Source organism: Myotis myotis, unplaced genomic scaffold, assembly GCF_014108235.1.
Source record: "Myotis myotis isolate mMyoMyo1 unplaced genomic scaffold, mMyoMyo1.p scaffold_m19_p_17, whole genome shotgun sequence".
NCBI lineage: Eukaryota > Metazoa > Chordata > Mammalia > Chiroptera > Vespertilionidae > Myotis > Myotis myotis.
In genome coordinates this window covers 39,591,597-39,611,924 of record NW_023416321.1, presented here as the reverse complement: position 1 = coordinate 39,611,924, position 20,328 = coordinate 39,591,597, and the positions used below count along the sequence as shown (strand labels likewise).

General features: G+C 47.1%; 1 pseudogene; it reads right to left on the bottom strand.

Annotated features, from left to right (window-relative positions):
- Positions 1-14,909, bottom strand: part of LOC118671546 — a 33,439-nt pseudogene extending 18,530 nt beyond the window's left edge.
- Between the last annotated feature and the right edge of the window lie 5,419 nt (positions 14,910-20,328).

Below are 20,328 nucleotides of genomic sequence, written 5' to 3'. Positions count from 1 at the left end.
TTGTTATTTCGCCTCTATCGTTTCTGATTTTGTTTATTTGGGTCCTCTCTCTTTGCTTCTTGGTGAGTCTGGCTAGAGGTTTGTCAATCTTGTTTATCCTTTCAAAGAACCAGCTCTTGGTTTCATTGATTTTCTGTATTGTTTTTTTGGTCTCTATGTCATTTATTTCTGCTCTAATCTTTATTATCTCCTTCCTTCTGCTCACTCTGGGGTTTTCTTGTTGCTCTCTTTCTAATTCTTTGAGTTGTAGAGTTAGATGATTTAGTACCATTTTTTCTTGTTTGTTGAGATAGGCCTGTAGAGCTATAAACTTCCCTCTCAGGACTGCTTTCATTGTGTCCCATAGGTTTTGGATTGTTGTGTTTTCATTGTCATTAGTTTCCAGGATGTTTCGAATTTCTTCTTTGATTTCATTGGTAACCCAATCAATATTTAATAGCATGCTATTCAGCTTCCAGGTGTTTGAGTATTTTGGGTTGTTTTTATTGTAGTTTATTTCTAATATTATGCCATCGTGGTCTGCGAAGACGCTTTTTATGATTTCAATTTTCTTGAATTTGGGGATACTTTGCTTGTGACCCAATATGTGGTCTATTTTTGAATATGTCCTATGAGCATTTGAGTAGAATGTATATTCCCTGGCTTTCGGGTGAAGTGTTCTGAAGATGTCTATTAAGTCCATCTGATCTAGTGAGTCATTTAGGATTGCTGTATCTTTGCTGATTATTTGTCTAGAGGACTTATCCAGTGCTGTCAGTGGTGTATTAAAGTCCCCTACTATGATTGTATTGTTGTCGATGTCTCCTTTGATATCTTCCAGGAGTTTTTTTATGAATTTGGGTGCTCCTGCATTGGGTGCATATATGTTTACCAGGATTATATCTTCTTGTTGTATTGATCCCTTTAGTATTATGAAGTGGCCTTCCTTATCTCTTGTTATGGCCTTCACTTTGAGGTCTATTTTGTCCGATATAAGTATTGCTACCCCAGCTTTCTTTTCCTTTCCATTTGCCTGAAAGATATTTTTCCATCCTTTCACTTTCAGTCTGTGTGAGTCCCTTCTAATGAGGTGGGTTTCTTGTAGACAGCAGATGTATGGGTCATGTTTTTTTATCCATTCAGCCACTCGATGTCTTTTGTTTGGAGCATTTAGTCCGTTTACGTTTAAAGTTATTATTGAAAGGTACTTGTTTGTAGGCATTTCTGTTTTTGTGTGGCTGTTTTCTTTCTGAGCTTTTTATTTCTTATTTTTATACCAGTTCCTTTAGCATTGCTTGCATTGCTGGCTTGGTGGTGATAAACTCCCTTAGCCTTTTTTTGTCTGTGAAGCTTCTTATTTCCCCTTCAAGTTTGAATGATAGCCTTGCTGGATAGAGTATTCTTGGATTCAGTCCTTTGCTTTGCATCACTTTGTAAATTTCCGTCCATTCTTTTCTGGCCTGATGTGTTTCTGTTGAGAAATCATTTGACAATCTAATGGGAGATCCCTTGTATGTAACTTTCCGTCTCTCTCTTGCAGCCTGTAAGATTCTCTCTTTGTCCTGAACATTTGCCATGGTAATTATGATGTGTCTTGGTGTGGGTCTTTTTGGGTTCACCTTGTTTGGGACTCTCTGGGCTTGTGTGACTTTTTTCTTCCCCACCTCAGGGAAGTTTTCTGATATTATTTCTTCTAATAGGTTTTCTAATCCTTGTTCATCCTTCTGTTGTTCTGGTACCCCTATTATTCGTATGTTGTTTCGTTTCATGTTGTCCCAAAGCTCCCTTAGGCTCTCCTCCTGTCTTTTCATTTTTTTCTCCAATTGCAGTACATTTTGGGTGTGTTTTGCTTCCTTGTCTTCTAAATCACTAATTCGGTCCTCCGCTTCTCCTAGTCTACTGTTGATACTTTCAATGGAGTTTTTCATTGCAGCTATATCACTCTTCATATCTTCTTGGGTCTTACTTAAGTTGTTGATTTTTTCATCTGTTTCTTCTAGCTTCTTCCATATGTTATCGATTTTTTCATCTGTTTCTTCTAGCTTCTTCCATATGTTATCGATTTTTTCATCTGTTTCTTCTTGCTTCTTGCTGAGGTTGTCGATTTTTTCCTCCATCCGGTTTATGCACTCTAGGACCCTTATTCTGAATTCTTTTTCTGTCATGTTGCATGCCTCTGTATTACTTAGCTGCTTTTCTGGAGAGTCCTCCTTCTCTTTCCTTTGGGGGTTTCTTTGTCTACCCATGTTTGATCTCACTGACATATCTAGACGTTGAGTCGTTCAGTGGCTGCTCCCTTGGTGGCAGTGACTCCTTGGTCTGCGGTTCCTCTTCGGGCGGTTGCGGTAGCAGCTGCTCTTCAGTTGGCAGCAACTCCTCTGGTGGGTGCTGTTCACAGCTGTGGTGGCTCTTCTGGCTGGTGGGGCGAGGTTTCACGTACAGCTGCTGTTCCTCAGCAGAGGGTGTGGTGCTCAGGAGGTTGCTGTTGCTTGGATCTGCTGTGTTGATTTAAAGGCACAAAATACAACACAACAAGGCACCACGTACCAGGCACTATACACAAATATATTCACGATATTAATAACCCCAAATAAAGGTGACCACCTGAATTAAGAGAATTAGGGGATAAGGAAGAAGGAAGAGAAAAAGAGAAAAGAGAAAAAAGAAAAGAAAATTAGGGACCAAAAAAAGGAGTGCAAAAATGAAAGTGGGAAAAAGGAGGGGGGAAAGTAAAAGCGAGAAAAGAAAGGAAAAGAAAAAAAAAGAGCGAAAAGAGAGAATGAAGTGGAAGAGGGGAAGAGACTTTTTATATGAGGAGAATGCTCCTATAGAACAGCCATTAATCCCAACAAATTCCAGCAACAGCTCCCTGGAGATAAATGCAAACTAGAAACAACCAATAATATAACGATGAAAATAGAATGGAGAACACTAATCCCAAAATAAAATAAAGAGAAAATAAAATGGCACTTTAAAAAAAATGGTAAAATGGTAGCAGTAATAATACTGGTTAAAAATAAGAAGGTAGTAATTAAAAGGGTAAAATCAGGTGATGGAAAAAAGAAGAAAAAAAAAGAAAAAAAAAGAAAAAAAAAAAGAAAAAGAAAAAAAAAAAGAAAAAAAAAGAAAAAAAATTGGTTTCTTAGTTAAAAGGTGAAAAAAGAAAAAAAAAATATTGCAGTAGTGAAGGTCCTTCGGTTCTTCTATTCTTCAGTGTGGCTCGCCTTAGACCTGCCAGGTATTCAGGAGAGTGTTGAGTTTCCCTGCGATACACTGTTCCTCTGTGTTGTAAACCACAGTCCTTATTTTAAAGCAAGCCGCATTTGTTTCCCAGACTGCCTTATTTTGTGTTTAGCAAAGAGTCAGTTTGTGGGTCAGCCTCTGGGTGGCAGTGTTCTGGGGTTGGCCTCTGAGGCTATAGGGCCTCTCTGTCCAGTGGAAGTTCACTGCCCAGAGCTGGCTGCGTAAGAGTTACCAGTGCTGTGTTGTTGCTGGGATTGAAAATCCCTCTATAGGCCAGACCCTGTTAACTCCCAGGGACTGATCAGGTTATTTTAATCCTTGATCTCCTACAGGGTGGAATCTGGGTGTGGCTGTGCTCCTTGCCTGGGGGCTGGGGGGAGGAGTCTCACTCTCCGGAGAGAATGGCTGCCTCAGACGTGGGCTCAGGGGTGTCTCAGCACTCAATTCGCTGCCACCTCTCCCGGCCCCCCTTCTCTCCTCAGTCTCTCCCCAGATTCCACTCCTCCGCACACTCTCCCTCTCTTCAGCACAGGTGAGTGTCTGTATCCGAAATGTCCCATGAACAGGGTTCAGTGAAAACAAACAAACAAACGCCGGCCGCGGAAACAGGGAAGGCTTGGTTTCTGTAAGCTTCTTCTCTTACCGGGACTGCATGGTCTGGTCAGCTCTTCAGGCTGCCCCCTTTAGGCTCAGTCCTCTGTGATCACAGACCGAGCTCTCAATTCCCCCGGCAGCGCCAGGAATCCCGCGGTTCTCCTTTCCCCTGTTAGGGGCTGTGCCTGTCCCAAGGGATGCGGCTGTCTGCCACGCGGTCTCCCTCCGACTCTCTGGGCTCAGAGGTCTGGCAAACTTTCCTGCCCAAATCCCTGTTTTTTTTACCTTTCCAGGGGAGTTCTGCTCTTCCCGGCTGTAAACTGTCTCGCCAGCTGAGGAATTTCGCCAATTCGGGGTGGATGTTACTAGTTTCAGCTGCTCACTCCATTTGCTCAGGGACACGACCTGGGACGCGTCTGCCTATACCGCCGCCATCTGAAGAAAGTTTTCTTGTATTTCTGTTTCACTTAGATGCTTTATACGGGATGAATGCATAACTTCAACAAATGAACTTTCAGCATCTAGTTATAGAATTTTATTGTTATTATTATTTTCTGATTAAGGCAATAAATCATTACAGCAGAGTGCTTAATATTGCCTGTCTGCAGGCCTCCATGGCTCCAAAGAGCTTAGAGTAAGTTTGCCCTTCTGTCCAGGTTCTTTGGGCAGCAGTTGATTTTAGGAAGTACAAGGCTCTGGAGTAAGACTGTCCCTTTGCCTGAGTCAGCAGGCTTCAAGTGAGAGCCCCAGAAATGAGACTTCATCTTTCTTCTCCACATCCTCAAAACTTCATCCTCCTTATCTGCCTTTGGATCATTGAGACTAATATTTTTCACACTGTGTATTCCCTGTTTATATCACTTATTACAAGAAGTCCAGTTTTCTGGACTCTAATCTCCAAGAATTTCTGTCTGTCCATTTTCATGATTCCATTAATTCTTTTTCTGCAGTATTGAAATTTTAATGTTGTATCCCCTGGCAGGTTAAATGTTGCTATAGGCTAAATGTTAATGTCCACCTTTACCCTCTCAATTCATATATTGAAATCCTAATGTCCAATGTGATGGAATTAGGAGCTGGGGCCTTTGGGAGATGGTTAGATCATGAGGGATTAGTGCCTTTATTAAAAGGCCTTAGAGAGGTTCCCTGTCCCTTTGCCATGTGAGGATACAAGTCTGCAACCTGGAAGATTGCCCTGACCTGACTATGCCAGCATCCTGATCTTGGACTTCCAGCCTCCAGAACTGTGAGAAATTAATTTGGTGGTTTATAAGCCATACAGTCTGTGATATTTTGTTCTACTAACCCAAATGGACTAAGACAAATGTTCTTGTTCCTCACTGACACTTCTAGGTCATTTCCTCTCTCCTTCTTAAACATAACCAGTTCTGAATCTCTTCATCAAATTCTACCAACTACTATTTCTTTTTTGTAGTAATTATCTACATATTCTCAAACTAGTGGCCCAGTGCACGAAATTCATGCATATTAAAAGGGAATTAATTAGGGGAAATAGTTTAATGTTGCTATTTGCCCTTTCTCTATAATAGAAGTGTCAGAGATGAAAGAAAATGTATATGAAAATCTCCCTCCTGTCAGAGTCTGGGGCAGGCCGTGGGACCCAGAGTCAAGTTCCCGCCCACCTGCGCATGCCTCAAAATCACACAAGACCCAGACCCAGCCAGCTCCACACCCATTGGGCGAGACCCAGACCTTGCCGGCCCCACTCCTGTCAAGCCCCGCCGGGCAGGGGGCGCAGCCTCAGGTCCCTTGGCCCGGCGCCAGGGCGGGAGTCGCAGCCTGAGGTCCTCCGATCTGGCGCCGGGGTGAGGGGTGCAGCCTGAGGTCCCCCATCAAGCCCTGCTGGGCATGGGGCATGGCCTGAGGTCCCCTGCCCTGGCCAGGCGCCATGCAGCCTCAGGTCCCTGCTGATCAGTCATTACGGCGTCATGGTGTGACAACCATTTGCATATTATCTTTTTATTATTATGATCAGTTCCCCTCATTCCTAGAAGATTTCATTTCTAGGTCATGATCTCTATTCCCAATACTATTATCATAATTCCTGGTGAGTAAAAAAAAGTGTAGATATATTCTACCATATCTCCCTTTTCTATAGGTGAAATATCCCTATCATAAAAACCAGCCAACCCTTCACTTGTGGATTAGGTGCCATTATCTCTCACCTACCCAAAGACATCATGTTAACTCTTCTTATGCATTACCAATTTTTCTTTCTCTCTTGGATCTTTCTCACCAGGACTAAAGCATGCTTGTTAATTTTCTCCATCTTAAAAGTCCCTGTATTCACACACTTTCTCTTAAAATGAGGTCACACTTTTGATAGATTAAATATCCAACAAAATAGAAAAAGAATAAAAGAAAAATCCCAATAAGAGTATGGAGAAGAAATTGTGAATATAAAAACATAAAATATAAAACACATTAGAAAACAAAGACACAATTGAGTGGAACAAAAAGCCAAAAATTGGTTCTTTCAGAATATCAGTATAACTGATAAACTGCTGGCAAGATTGATCAAGAAAAAAGGAAGTTACAAACAGCCATATTAGCAATGAAAAGGAACAATAATAGCATTTGCTGCAGATAACTAAGAAAATAATACTGAAAAAACTAAATGACAATATGATGAAGTGTAAAAAAAGTCCTAGAAAAGGTAAAGCTAAATCTGACTAAAGAAGAAATAGAAAACTTGAATAGCCCTATAAATATTAAAGAATGTTAATATGTATTTTTAAATCTCCCCATGAAGAAAACCACCAGACCTATATAATATCAACAGGTGAAATTCTATAAAACACTCCAGGAAAAGGTAATTCAAATCTTAGATAAAATCTCCCCCCAAATAACACAGTCTGAGGAAGACTACCCTCCTTATTCCTTGGGAGAAATAATAGCCTTCTTAACAAAAATGTGACAAGGATAGCTCGAGATAATTATAGGCCAGTCTTATTCATGAACACAGATGTGAAATATGTAAACAAAATAAGCAAATTCAATTCACAATGCTTAAGATAACTCAGGGTATATGTTTCAGAAATGCAAAATTGGCTTAAAATTTAAAAAAATTATGTAGATGCAAAGCCACTCCAATAAAAAATTATAAGTGATTTTACTTGTGGAACTAGAAAACAGGTCCTAATCCTATATAATAAAAGGCTAATATGCAAATAGGCTGAATGGCGGAACAACTAGAACAACCGAATAACCGAACAACTGGTCGCTATGACATGCGCTGACCACCAGGGGGCATGCGCGGAACATGGCAGGTGTTAGCTGTGCCACACCAGCACGGACAAGGGTGAACCTGAGTGGGGGTGGCTGAAAGGCTTAGAAAAGATAGACAAGAGAATGAAAGCTGGGTCTCGGTGGGACGCTGCTTCTCTGAGTGACAGCAACGACGCCCACAAGCCGTGTCTTGATTATATAGCAGATGCCACGAGGCAAAGTAAGGGCGTGATCAAGATGTTTACAATATTCTCGTGGGTTTCAATCCTACTCAACTACATGCACCTGCACTCTATCAAGCCTACATCACTCAGGCACATGGGGCCATGTGTTCGGACCATAGGTTCATGCTTACAGCTACAGTTGTTAGCTGTAATTGTGCTGGGAGAGCCCTTCCCTCCAAGCTGGGACTTGCACGTGGCAATGAGAGGACTGTGCCCTCTCATCAGTCCAAGGCTTGAACCTGTCCAAAACACTGTAGCTGCTCCCCACAGTTAGCCATGGCGGAATGGTGGGGCAGGTGAGCAGGGGTGCCAGACCTAGGCAGGGTGCCGGTTACTGTCATCGGGGGGAGCCTCTGGTGGTTACTGAAAATTCTTTGCTCCTGTGTGCTGTGGTCCCGCCTGGTGCTCACACCCGCTGCTAGTGCTGGAGCAGCCACTTGCACATGCTGCCAGTGCCTGGTGCTTGGCGCCAATCCTGATCACTTGGCACAATCAGTGGGTGCGAGTGGCGACTGCTGACCCTGATTACCTCTGAGGGCTTCTCCACCTCCCCCTGCTCCTGAGGGGTGATTGGGGCAGCAGCTGTCACTTGCACCTGCGGCTGGCCCTGGCCCCAATTGCTCTGCGCCATCAGTGGGTGTAAGTGGGGCCAGCACTGTCAGTGCGTGGGAGCGGTGGCAACGGGAGTGGGGCTGCTGGGACATGGGACCGGGGGTTGCAGTGGGTGGGGGTGCGGAGGAGGGGCCAAGACCCACTCCTGTGCCTACCACAACCTTGTGGCCCACAGTTCCTTTCAAGGTGCACGAATTCATGCATGGGGCCCCTAGTCTATAATAATAAAAGCATAATATGCTAATTAGACCAGACAGCTGAACGACCTTCTGGAAATCCTTCCGGAAGACCTTTGGGACAAAGCTGCAGTGGCGGGAGCTGAGGCAGAGGTGGTTAGGGGCAACCAGGCAGGCAGGCAGAGTGGTTGGGGCAATCAGGAAGGCAGGTGAGCAGTTAGGGGCGATCAGGCAGGCGAGCAAGTGGTTAGGGGTGATCAGGTAGGAAGGCGGAGTGGTTAGGGGTGATCAGGCAGGCAGGTGAGTGGTTAGGGGTGATCAGGCAGGCAGGCAGGTGAGCGGTTAGGAGCCAATGGTCCCAGATTGCGAGAGGGTGCAGGCTGGGCTGAGGGATGCCCCCCTAGCACGAATTTCGTGCACCGGTCCTCTAGTCTATATATATAAAAGCCTAATACACTAATTGTCCCTCTGACTGACTGTTTGACCAATTGCTATGATGCGCACTGACCACCGGGGGCAGATGCTCTGACTGGTAGGTTAGCTTGCTGCTGGGGTCCAGCCAATCGGGACTGGCCAAGATGAGCTGGACGTGCCCTGGAGCCCTCTCTCAGTCCCTCCCCGGCCCCAATCATGCACTGGTGTGGTCCCTCAGCCTGGCCTGTGCCCTCTCATAATCCGGGATCCCTTGGGGGAAGTCAGATAGCCAGTTTTGGCTTGATCCCTGCAGGCCAGGCAAAGGGACCCCACTGGTGCACTAATCCATGCACCGGGCCTCTAGTATCTACACTAATAAAAGACAATGATGATAACTGACCACACCTTCGCTATGCCCCAAGCCATGCCCACCAGCCAATCAGAGCGACTATATGCAAGTTAACCCAACCAAGATGGTGGCCGGCAGCCACAGAGCTGGAGCAAGCAGGAGGCTTGGTTGCCTGGGCGATGGAGGAAGCCAAGCTTCCCGCCTGCCCTGAGCCAGCTGTGGCCTCCGCTCATGGCAACAAAGTTTCAATTATAGAAGATAAATAAACCCCAGATACCTGCTTCCAGCCAGCCTCCACTGGGAGCTTGGGTGGCTGGGGGCCGTGGCCAGCCTGCAAACAGCCATCAGCCCCTCACCCAGGCTGGCCACACCCTCATAGGGTGAGGGTCCCTGCTGGGGTGCTTAGCCAGCCTGAAAACGGCCCTCAGCCCCTCACCCAGTCTGACCAGGCACCCCAGCAGGATCTCCCCACTCTGAAGAGGCTGTGGCCAGCCTGCAAACGGCCCTCAGCCCCTCACCCAGGATGGCCAGGCACCCCGGTCGGGACCCCCACACTGAAGGGACTGTGGCCAGCCTGCAAACAGCCATCAGCCCCTCACCCAGGCTTGCCAGGCACACCAGCAGGGACCCCCACCCTGAAGGGGCTGTGGCCAGCTTGCAAACAGCCATCAGCCACTCACCCAGGCTGGCCACACCCTCATGGGGTGAGGGTTCCCACTGGGGGGCTTGGCCAGCCTGCAAACTGCCATAAGCCACTCACCCAGACTGGCCAGGCACCCCAGCAGGACCCCCCCACACTGAAGGGGGTGTGGCCAGCCTGAAAACGGCCCTCAGCCCCTCACTCAGGCTGGCCAGGCACTCCTATATACTAAAAGGGTAATATGCAAATTGACCCTAACAGCAGAACGACTGGGAATGACTGGTCACTATGACACACACTGACCACCAGGGGGCAGATGCTCAATGCAGGAGCTGCCCCCTGGTGGTCAGTGCACTCCCACAGGTGGAGCTCTGCTCAGCCACAAGCCAGGCTGATGGCTGCCAGCACAGCGGTAGTGGTGAGAGCCTCTCTCACATCCTCAGCAGCGCTAAGGAAGTCTGACTGCAGCTTAGGCCTGCTCCCCGCTAGCAAGTGGACATCCCCCGAGGGCCCCCGGGCTGCCAGAGGGATGTCTGACTGCCAGTTTAGGCCCAATCCCCCGGGGAGTGGGCCTAAGCCAGCAGGTGGTCATCCCCCAAGGGGTCCCAGACTGTGAGAGGGCACAGGCTGGGCTGAGGGACCCCCCCGAGTGCACAAATTTTTGTGCACCAGGCCTCTAGTCCTATATAATAAAAGCCTAATATGCAAATTGTTCAACTGGGAGTTTGACATGCGCTGACCCCCAGGGGGCGGTGCGGAACATGGCGGGGCTGCAGCCGCTGGGACCACAGGAGATAGTTGGGCTCCCTGGGGGTTCACACAGTGGCCAGTCTGTGAGGCCGCTGGAAGAGAATGTGCTGCCCGCCCAGCTTCAGTGTGGCGCTGCTGGGTGGCCCAGAGGCCCATATACTCTGTGCCACAGCACCTGGTCGTGCTCCCTGCATCTCTGCATGGGGACTCAGGTGGAGGAGGGTGCATGAGGGCCTGGGGGCCCAGGTGCTTCTCAGGGCCCAGAGGTCAGCTGGGACCTGCCCTTCCATGCCAGACGCTAGTCCTTCGATTGCCGGCAAGGCCTAGGGACCGCGCCCGTGCATGAATTTTGTGCACCAGGCCTCTAGTTTATATAGAAAGCCAGAAGCCCAAGGAAAGCTAAAGTACCTCTAAAGAACAAATTGGATGAATATGTCAGTAAAAGGCAGGATACATTAAGTATAAAGCCCTGGCAATTATGCTAGTGTGGTATAAATACTGGACAGCTAGGAACTAATTCATTCATAGATGGCAACTTAATCTATGTCAGCATTATAAATTTTTAGGGAGGATGAGCTTTTCACTGAACCGTGCTGTGATAACTGATTGTCCAGAGCAGGAAAAAAAAGAATGGAATTAACTTCTATCTCCCACTGTATTAAAAATTGAGTATACCATTAGAAATACCTTTAAATCACTTATATCAATAATAATGTAATGCCATTATATAATGATTTATTGATAAATGGAGAAAGCAACATTTCCAGAGGAAAGAAAACATTGCATGAGTAGATATTTGATTTCTCTAAGGGGGTTGGTTTCAAGTTAAAGATCATCCTGTTAGGGAACTGGAAGGAAGGACAATGCCTCATGCAGGTGAGATATTTAGGTAGGGACCCCAACAGGAGAAAATAGAACCATAGCAACTCAGACCCATGAAAAGAGTGGGGGAAATGTTAACCATGGTGGTGGCCTCAAGTATTTGAAGGATGAACAATTAGGGCTCAGATAGCAACACTGCTCTCTATGAGGCTGGGCTTCAGGTATTCATAGGGAAGGTCTAGCTGCTCATTCCGGGCCAGGATTTCCTTTTCCAGGTTGTCCAGATCAGCCTGAAACTGCCTTAAAACAGCCTTGGGCTCAGGGCCTGAGAAATACTCTTCTTGGTGATGCCCCAGTGGTACCTGGAGCAGAAAGAAAGGATCAGTCATCTTCTACTCCTAAGAAACAGAGACCCAAACTCCAGTCCCTCACCCTAATGTCTCCTTGTCAGCCATCAGTCCCCTCAGAATTCCAGAGGTCCCCTCTCACCATGTCTGGCGGGTGTCGGCTTACAAGCGATGTGGCAGAATCATCTGAAGACTGGTCTGCCAGACACTAGGCAGCGAGCCCATCACTGTGTCCATTGTGACATCTTCCTTGGTGGTGGGTGGGGGCATCCGCATTGAGCCTGGGGCATTAGGGACCCAGGCATACCAGTCAAACTGGAAGAGGAAGAATCCGGAGTCACTCAGAAACTCTGATTCAGGACCCTAGACCCCAGCTCTCTCCCTGAAGTGTCCCCTAGCCCAGAAGCTTTCTCTCAGAGACCCAGGCTTTTAGCTGTCCAGACCTGGCCGTTGTTGACTGCTGCATGCTGGGCAGAGCATGTGAAGATGCACATGGTAAGGAAATGACAAAGCTGAGCCCGAGACTGGAAGGAGACAGGGAAACCTAGAGAAAAGAACAAAACTTAGACACTGCAGTTCCAAAGGAGATAAGGAAATAAAGGCTGATATCTTGGCATGTCCATATATTAGAATTAGTGAGTGTTCATTCATTTATTCAAAAAGTCATGAACTACTATGTACCAGACACTATACAGGCACTGGGAATATGTTGGTGGACAAATCAGACTATAGTAGTGAAGAATGATAATAAACAGAATAACGAAGTAAAATTACACACAGTATGTGAGATAGTGATAAGAATATAACTAAGTCAGGGAAAGGAGATATGAGTGTAAAGGGGGTAGTTAATTATTTAGTCAAGAGACCAGTCCTTGCTTTGCTGCTGACTAACTGCATTACCTTGGACTGACTTCTTAGCTTCTCTGAGCTGCTACTTTTTTTTTAAAAATATATTTTATTGATTTTTTACAGAGAGGAGGGGAGAGAGATAGAGAGCTAGAAACTTTTTGACTCAAGGGCCACAATGGGTTCTTAAACTGGACCGGAGGACCGGAACAAAAGCATGGATGGAGTGTTTGTGTGAACTAATATAAATTCAAAGTAAACATCATTACATAAAAGGGTACGGTCTTTTTTTTTTTTTTTTAGTTTTATTCATTTCAAACGGGCCGGATCTGGCCCTCGGGCTGTAGTTTGCCCACGGCTGGGTTAGGGGGTGATCAGGCTGGCAGGCAGAAGTGATTAGGGGCAATCAGGCAGGCAGGCAAGTGGTTGGGAGCCAGCAGTCCTGGATTGTGAGAGGGATGCCTGTTTAAACGGGCAGTCGGACATCCCTCAAGGGGTCCCAGATTGGAGAGGGTGCAGGTTGGGCTGAGGGATACCCACCTTCCCCCCCGCACCATGCATGAATTTCGTGCACCGGGCCTCTAGTTGTAAATAATGCTGCAATGAACGTAGGAGTGCATTTATTCTTTATGATTGGTTTTAAGGGCTTCTTAGGATATATTCCTAGAAGTGGGATCACAATCTCCTGTTCCTTAACTGTATGGCATCGTACTCTGCCTTTTTCTCTGGCTCTCTCTCCCTGCTTAATTCCCTGGTCATTCATCTTTACCCTCTCTGTTTTCTTGACTTCACCAATCTCCAATCTCATGTTTATCCTGAAAGGAAAATCCAATTTTTTGGTGCCTTATTGTAACCCTTAACTCAAAATTTTCTATCTCTGTTCTTCATTACAGTAGCTATAAACTTTATTCTTAATGAGCTGAAATGTCCACACTGTCCACACCTATCCTACATGATCCCATATTTCTTTGTTAATTTCCCCTGTCCTGGTCCTTCCCTGTCCACACCTTAAGCTGTTCTCCAAAATGACATATTTCAAGTTAGGTACACTTACCTCCTCTGACCTCAGCCTCCTTCCACTGTCACCTGTTCCCCTGGGATAAGATATTTTATGTGCGCCAAACCAAGTAATGGATCCATGTTGCTACATTTACCTGGCTTCATCTCACCTAGCCTCAACTTCACATAGTTTATAGTTGGTAACCTGGCTTAAACCTGCCCTCACAAGTCGGTACTTATACTTACTTGTGCCTCAAAGACATTTTAGTTCAGGTTTCCAGTCTTACCTGTCATTTTCCTCAATTGTCTCTTGTACTTATTTCCTAAGGTAACAGATTCTCCCTTTGCTGTCCTCATTCACCCTCACCCTGTCAGTGTGCTCCCTGCCCTCAGAGTTGTTTTTCATATTTTCACCCCCAAACCCGCTCTTCATGTCATATTATTTGTTGCTTCTCTAACATGCCTCCTCTCAGGGGTCACATGTGCTAGCCTTACCTGTCCCTGCCCTGCCATGTCCCCAGTCACATGGAGATCTCCTTTCCCCTTTACTTTGTCTCTGATGTTTCCAGCATGGCTGCACCTCCCATTCCCTGTGCTCACCTTTTTGGGGAGGTGGGATCTACACATCCATTATTTCCTTGTCCAGTCCCAATTCCAGCTCTTTCATTCTCTGTATAACATTCCCCTTGTCTTGTCCACCTTTAACCTGCTGACCATGCGCTTTTTAAACCCTCAGGACCTTCCTCAGTGATATCCCCTATGTCCCCCCTCCCCACTACTCCCTAAGTCCTGCACCCACTTCTCCGAGGCGGCCCCTCACCTGTGCCCTCAGGCAGGGTCAGCACGCCCTCGCCCTGCACCCAGCGGTAGCAGGGGAAGGCGGCCTCCTCTAAGGCTCCTGGGCCCTGCACGGTGATGCGGTCGCAGAACCAGGCATCGTCCACCAGGGAGCAGTGTTTGCACAACTTCACGAACTGCAGTGGCCCCAAGTCCTGGGGAACGTCCTGCTCAAACTCCTCCACCTGTGGGGACAGAACCCGGTGAGGCTTAGTAGCGGGGACCCGGGAGAGGACGTTTACTGGAGTGCAGGGTCCTTTGTGGAGTCCGGTGACAAAACCGCCAAAGACAGCATTGGGTCTCAGATGCCCAGCTCACCAGGAAGACCTGGAACGCGGGACGAGGCCCTGAGTGTTTTGAATTGAGGACTGAGCATCATCACCTACACCTGTCCATTAACTGAGCTCTCGCAGCCTTCGCGCTCTCCTGGGACCTTCTCTTTGACCACTGACCCCACAGAGACACTGGCCTCCGGTAAATTGGGAAGTAGTGGCGGCTGCGTGGACCACTGGGGGAGGCAGCTCAGCGCCGGCCCTGACTCTGGATTTTTCACCCGCTCAGTGCAGGCGTCCCTTCTCATTGGAAGTCCCAGCTGGCGCCGTTGTGCTGTCACTGGCTCTCAGCTTCTCAGGTCCCACCTCCCGCCCGCGAGCCCAACCCAGTTGGGGTCTGAGTCCAGCTTCCCCCGCCCACCTGGCCCCGCGCTGGCCGCAGCTGCAGCTGCAGCTCCACCTCCCCGCGCTCCCCGACCAGCCACAGCTGCACGCGGTTGTGCGACCCGGAGAAGAGCCAGGCCCCGGTGGCCACTTGGATGCGGTAGCGGCCCATGGCAGCAGGTGGGCTCGCCTGGGTGGCAGAGGTTCTGTTACTGGTACCAAAGATTCCGCGGCCAGGCTTCGTCCTGCTGCCTCAGGACAAGTCCGGGGCTTAATAAAGCAGCACTGCGTGTGCCAGCCCACTCCAGGATTGGGCCCCACCCCAGACAAACCAGAGCCTGGGATTAGCCCAGAGGGTGGGGGAAAGGCGGCTGCTCCTCTCAGCAAAGTGCTGAGAATGGGGCTTGGAGGAAGGAGAGCGGCTGAGCCTGGGTGCATTCTCCCCTGTGTACACTCGGCGGCAGTTTTACTATTGAATAGTGTTTTCTGAAGGTGCCTGGGTTCCAATCCCTTTTCTTGCTGGCAGTGCCTGATGTCCTTGGGTGATTGCACCCACTTTCTCTTCACCTACTTGCTAAAGGAGCCCTGGGATTGTCATTGGGGGCCATAGAAGGCCCTGCTGCTTCTTTTAAAAAGTATTTTAAAAATATGGTTTTATTTATTTATTTATTTATTTATTTATTTATTTATTTATTTATATTAATCCTCACCTGAGGATATTTTTCCATTGATTTTTAGGGAGAGAAGAAGGGAGGGGGAGAGACACACAGAGAGAAACATCTATGTGAGCGAAGCACATGGGTTGGTTGCCTCCCACTGGCCCCCCAACTGGGGCCTGCATCGAGCCTGCAACCGAGGGACGTGCCCTTGACAGGAATTGAAACGGGGACCGTTCATTCGGAGGGCTGATGCTCTATCCACTGAGCCAAACTGGCTATGGCTAAATATGTTTTTTTATTTTATTTTATTGATTTCAGAGAGAGGAAGAGATAGAATCATCAATGATGAGAGAGAATCATCCATCAGCTATCTCCTGCACACCCCGTACTGGGAATTGAGCCTGTAACCCAGTCATGTGCCCTGATGGGAATTGAAAGGTGACCTCCTAGTTCACAGGCCCATGCTCAACCGCTGAGCCACACCGGCCGGGCTGAAGGAACTTCTTGAGGGACACTCCAGAAATCAGGGATAAGTTAGAGTATTTTCTGTAATTAGACTTTTGGTGTCCATGCGCCTAGAGTAGGCAATGTATCCCTCTTCTCGCTTTCGTTTTCTATCCACATCCCCATTGCAAGACAGACAATCAATGTCAGTATCTACTGTTTCTGCTTGCCCACTCCTTTCTGTTGATATGATTGCTTCATATAGTTTGGGTCATTTATTCCACAAAAATGAGGTCACACTCCACATTTTATTTTCCACAGTTAACAATACATGGCCCTGGCTGGTGTGGCTCAGTTGGTTGGAGAATCGTCCAGTACGTGGAAAGGTTTTGGGTTTGATTCCCAGTCAGGGCACATACCCAGGTTACAAGTTTGATCCCTGGTTGAGGTGTGTACAGAAGGCAACCGATTGATGTCTCTCTCTTTCTCTCTCTCTCCTCCCCACTTCCTGTCTCTCTCTCTCTCTCCCCCCCTTCCTCCCTCTCTCTAAAAAAAAAAAAATACATGAGAATATCTCCAGATCAATAGATGGAGATTTAACTGCTCTCTTCGCTAGCTTAAAGGATTACTGCCTTGATGGGCATTCAGTATTAACTATGATGAGTGTTTTAATGAATACCTTCATTTGTATACCCATATTTTTATAGTATAGATTCCCATAAATGAGATTTCAGACTAAAATGTATATATATTTTTTATATGAGATGTTTTGCTTTTTTGAAAGCTAACCTCTTAAAAAATAGGTCTTTATTTTTTATTTTTTTAGAGAGAGAGAAAGAGAGAGAGAGAAACATTGATCTACTACCTCCCATATGCACCATGACCGGGGATCGAACTTGCAACCTGGCTATGTGCCCTGATTGGGAATCGAACCAGCGAACTTTCAGTACATGGGACTGTGATCAACTGAACTACACCAGCCAGGGTGAGAAAACCACCTTTGAGGTATGCTTGACATCTAAAATCTGTATGTATTTGATGTCTACAATTCAATGAGCTTGCCAATAAGTATATACCAGTGGTCGGCAAACTCATTAGTCAACAGAGCGGAATGTCAACAGTACAACGATTGAAATTTCTTTTGAGAGCCAACTATTTTAAACTTAAACTGTATAGGTAGGTACATTTAACTTTAAATTCAACTTTGAATTCATGGTTTTCGTCTTCTGTTTTTCTTTGCTTCTTCTTTGTAGCTATCTCAAACAGGGTACCTAAAAAATGTTTCATTTTATAATAATAAAGCCACCAACACAAAAGAATTACAATTCTTAACTTGATGATAAAAATACCTGTAGGATTTGCAGCTCATTGGAAAAATACAGGTAACTTTATGCTTTGAGTAGTACTTTTGTCACCCACGTGCGATTTGCGGACGTGACTAGCGCTAACCACTGCACAATGAGACTGCTGACCGACTGGCTCACTCACCTCGTGCATGAATCCATGAATCGCGCGCCTCCCCCGCACTGCGTATCCCCTGGCCCGCCTGCGCAGCATCTCCTGTCGCCCAACCAACCGACACCCCCCATTTCTTCTAACGCCACTTCTTCAAAATAGACTGGCCCAGGCCGAAAACCAACTTCTGCGCATGGTCGGCGAAGTTTCAATCGCACTGTATGTACATGCCCGCAGGTGGGATTTTGTGGAAGAGCCACACTCAAGGGGCCAAAGAGCCGCATGTGGCTCGCGAGCCGTGGTTTGCCGACCACTGGTATATACCAATGTATATTATTGTCAGCTTGGTTTCCCCAAAAGGCTGTAGCATGGTACCAGAGGGCCCTTTTCTCTGCATCTCCACCAGCAGAGAAAGTTATCACTTTTGAGTTTTTGCCAATAGGATGGGTGTAATTTTCAAGAACAGTGAAGGGTCTGTGTTTTTATCCAACTTAAAACCTAGTTAGATTTGCTGTTTGAAGGATGATGGCAGAAGACACAAAACTTCTAGTTTAGTGAAAAAGGGGGCATTATTACATGGAACAAAAGCGATAGCCACAGTTTCACGTTCACGTCAGTTCCTCATGCCCAACCAAGTCCCATGAATATGATGCGGGAGGGTCTAGGTGAGTGACAGCACACACAGGGCTGCATTATAGGAGAGGACCGCCGCGTTGGGGACTCACCACTCTGTGGTGAGCAGGTCATGCTCATTCTCTGTCTACGGGAACATGACGTCATTGCTCATGGTTGTTCTCTGCAGAAGGCAGGCAGGGCTTTGCATTTCTGACAGACCCAGCAGGAAGACAAGGCTGCACGCAAGGCCCATGACCAATCCCACTAGAGTGATGTGGGCCAGCTGCTTAACCCCTTCTAAGAGCCTCCTAATGAATAAAAAATAAAACCTTGCCGAAACCGGTTTGGCTCAGTGGATAGAGCGTCGGCCTGCGGACTGAAAGGTCCCAGGTTCAATTCCGGTCAAGGGCATGTACCTGGGTTGCAGGCACATCCCCAGTAGGAGATGTGCAGGAGGCAGCTGATCGATGTTTCTCTCTCATCGATGTTTCTAACTCTCTATCTCTCTCCCTTCCTCTCTGTAAAAAAATCAATAAAATATATTTAAAAACAAACCAAAAAAACCCAAACCTATATTCCTCACCAAGGTGTGGTTTCCACAGTTAAACCTGCTGTCCGTGTAATGATAAGGAAATATGTAGAAAAGGGAAGTATAGAAATGTCACTCATAGAAAGTTCTATACATATTAAGAAGGTAAACCCTGTGTTTTGGTAGAGTATGGCCTATACATTTTTATGAATCTGATACTATAGCGGCAAGCCTATTATTCCAGGCTCTCTGACCTGGTGGGTCTTCACGCTGCATGAATACAGTGACCACTGAACACCTAACACGCCTCCACCAGAAAAGCATTCGACATGGAGAAACTAAGATGGCCGCATAGGTAAACACCGGGAAATTGTCGCCTCCCACAACAATTGAAAATTACCGCAAAGGACTGAGCAAACATCATCCAGAACAACAGAAAGGCTGGCTGAGTGTAAATTCTACAACTAGAAGGAAAGAGAAGCACGCTGAGAGCCAGAGGCGCTGCGGAGGTGAAGTGCAGAGGTACGGAGGCTCGCGCGCGCGAGGAAAGGGGGTGGCGCCTGAGGACGCGGCTGTCTTTTTGAATCACAAACTCCCGACTGCTCTGAACTCCGGTTCCGGCAAGTCTCTGGGGACCCAGGTCTCATACGGGGAGAAGCTGGTCTGTCCGGCAGCAGGCGAACTTGAAGGCGGCTTTCCCTCAGAGGTGCTTGCAGCCGTTACCGGGACACTGAGACCCGCGACTCCGGGCGGAGAATCGGCCATAGCTCCCTGATCCGCCCTTTGATTCCCTGAGACCCCGCCCCACCCAGGCTTCGGCAGAGGCTTTTGCATGTGAATGTACCTAACTGCAGCCCAGCCAGGCAGACCCGGAACTTCCAAGAGAAGGCCCAAGGCCCCGCAGCGGCTTGCATTGCTTCACAGCTGAGCCTCTTCGTGGCTCCTGCTGTGTGGCCTCAGGCAGAGGCTGAATTAGCACCTCCTTAGATCCAGGAGCCACTGGACCATCCAGATTGCAACTCCTCAGATCCATAAGGGACACACTCAGGGAGCAGACTCAGTGAGCACCAAAGCCCCACTGAAGCAAGTCTTGCCCCAGAAGGGTGTCTTCAGCACAGAAGTTCTCCCACTTCAGACACAGCTGATTCTCACAGCCAATTGGCCTGGAGGTCAATTCCTCCCAGTGATTCTACAACAACCAAGGCACCAAGAGTGCACCAAGAGTGTCCACCCCAGGTAACTGGGGAGGCTGAGCTACTGGGCCCTACAGGACACCTGGCGCGCAGGGCCACTCTATCAACACAGGGAAGCTGCCAAAATGCGGAGACAAAGAAACAGGTCACAAATGGCAGAAATGGAGGAAAGCAAATGATTGGATATAGAGTTCAAGGCCACGTTTATAAGGTTTTTCAAGAATTTTATGGAAACCGCCGATAAATTTAATGAATCCCTCAATAAGTATAGTGAGACCATGGAGGACATGAAAAAGGACCAACTAGAAATTAAGCATACACTGACTGAAATAAAGAATAATTTACAGAGATCCAGCAGCAGACAAGAGGACCCCAAGAATCAAGTCAAAGATTTGAAATTCAAAGAAACAAAAAATACCCAACCGAAAAAGAAAAAAGAAAAGAGATTCCAAAAATATGAAGATAGTGTAAGGAACCTCTGGGACAACTTCAAGCATACCAACATCAGAATTATAGGGGTACCAGAAGGAGAGAGAGGGCAAGATATTGAAAACCTTTTTGAAGAAATAATGACAGAAAACTTCCCATACCTGGTGAAAGAAATGAACTTACAAGTCCAGGAAGCGCAGAGAACCCCAAACAAAAGGAATCCAAAGAGGACCACACCAAGACACATCATAATTAAAATGCCAAGAG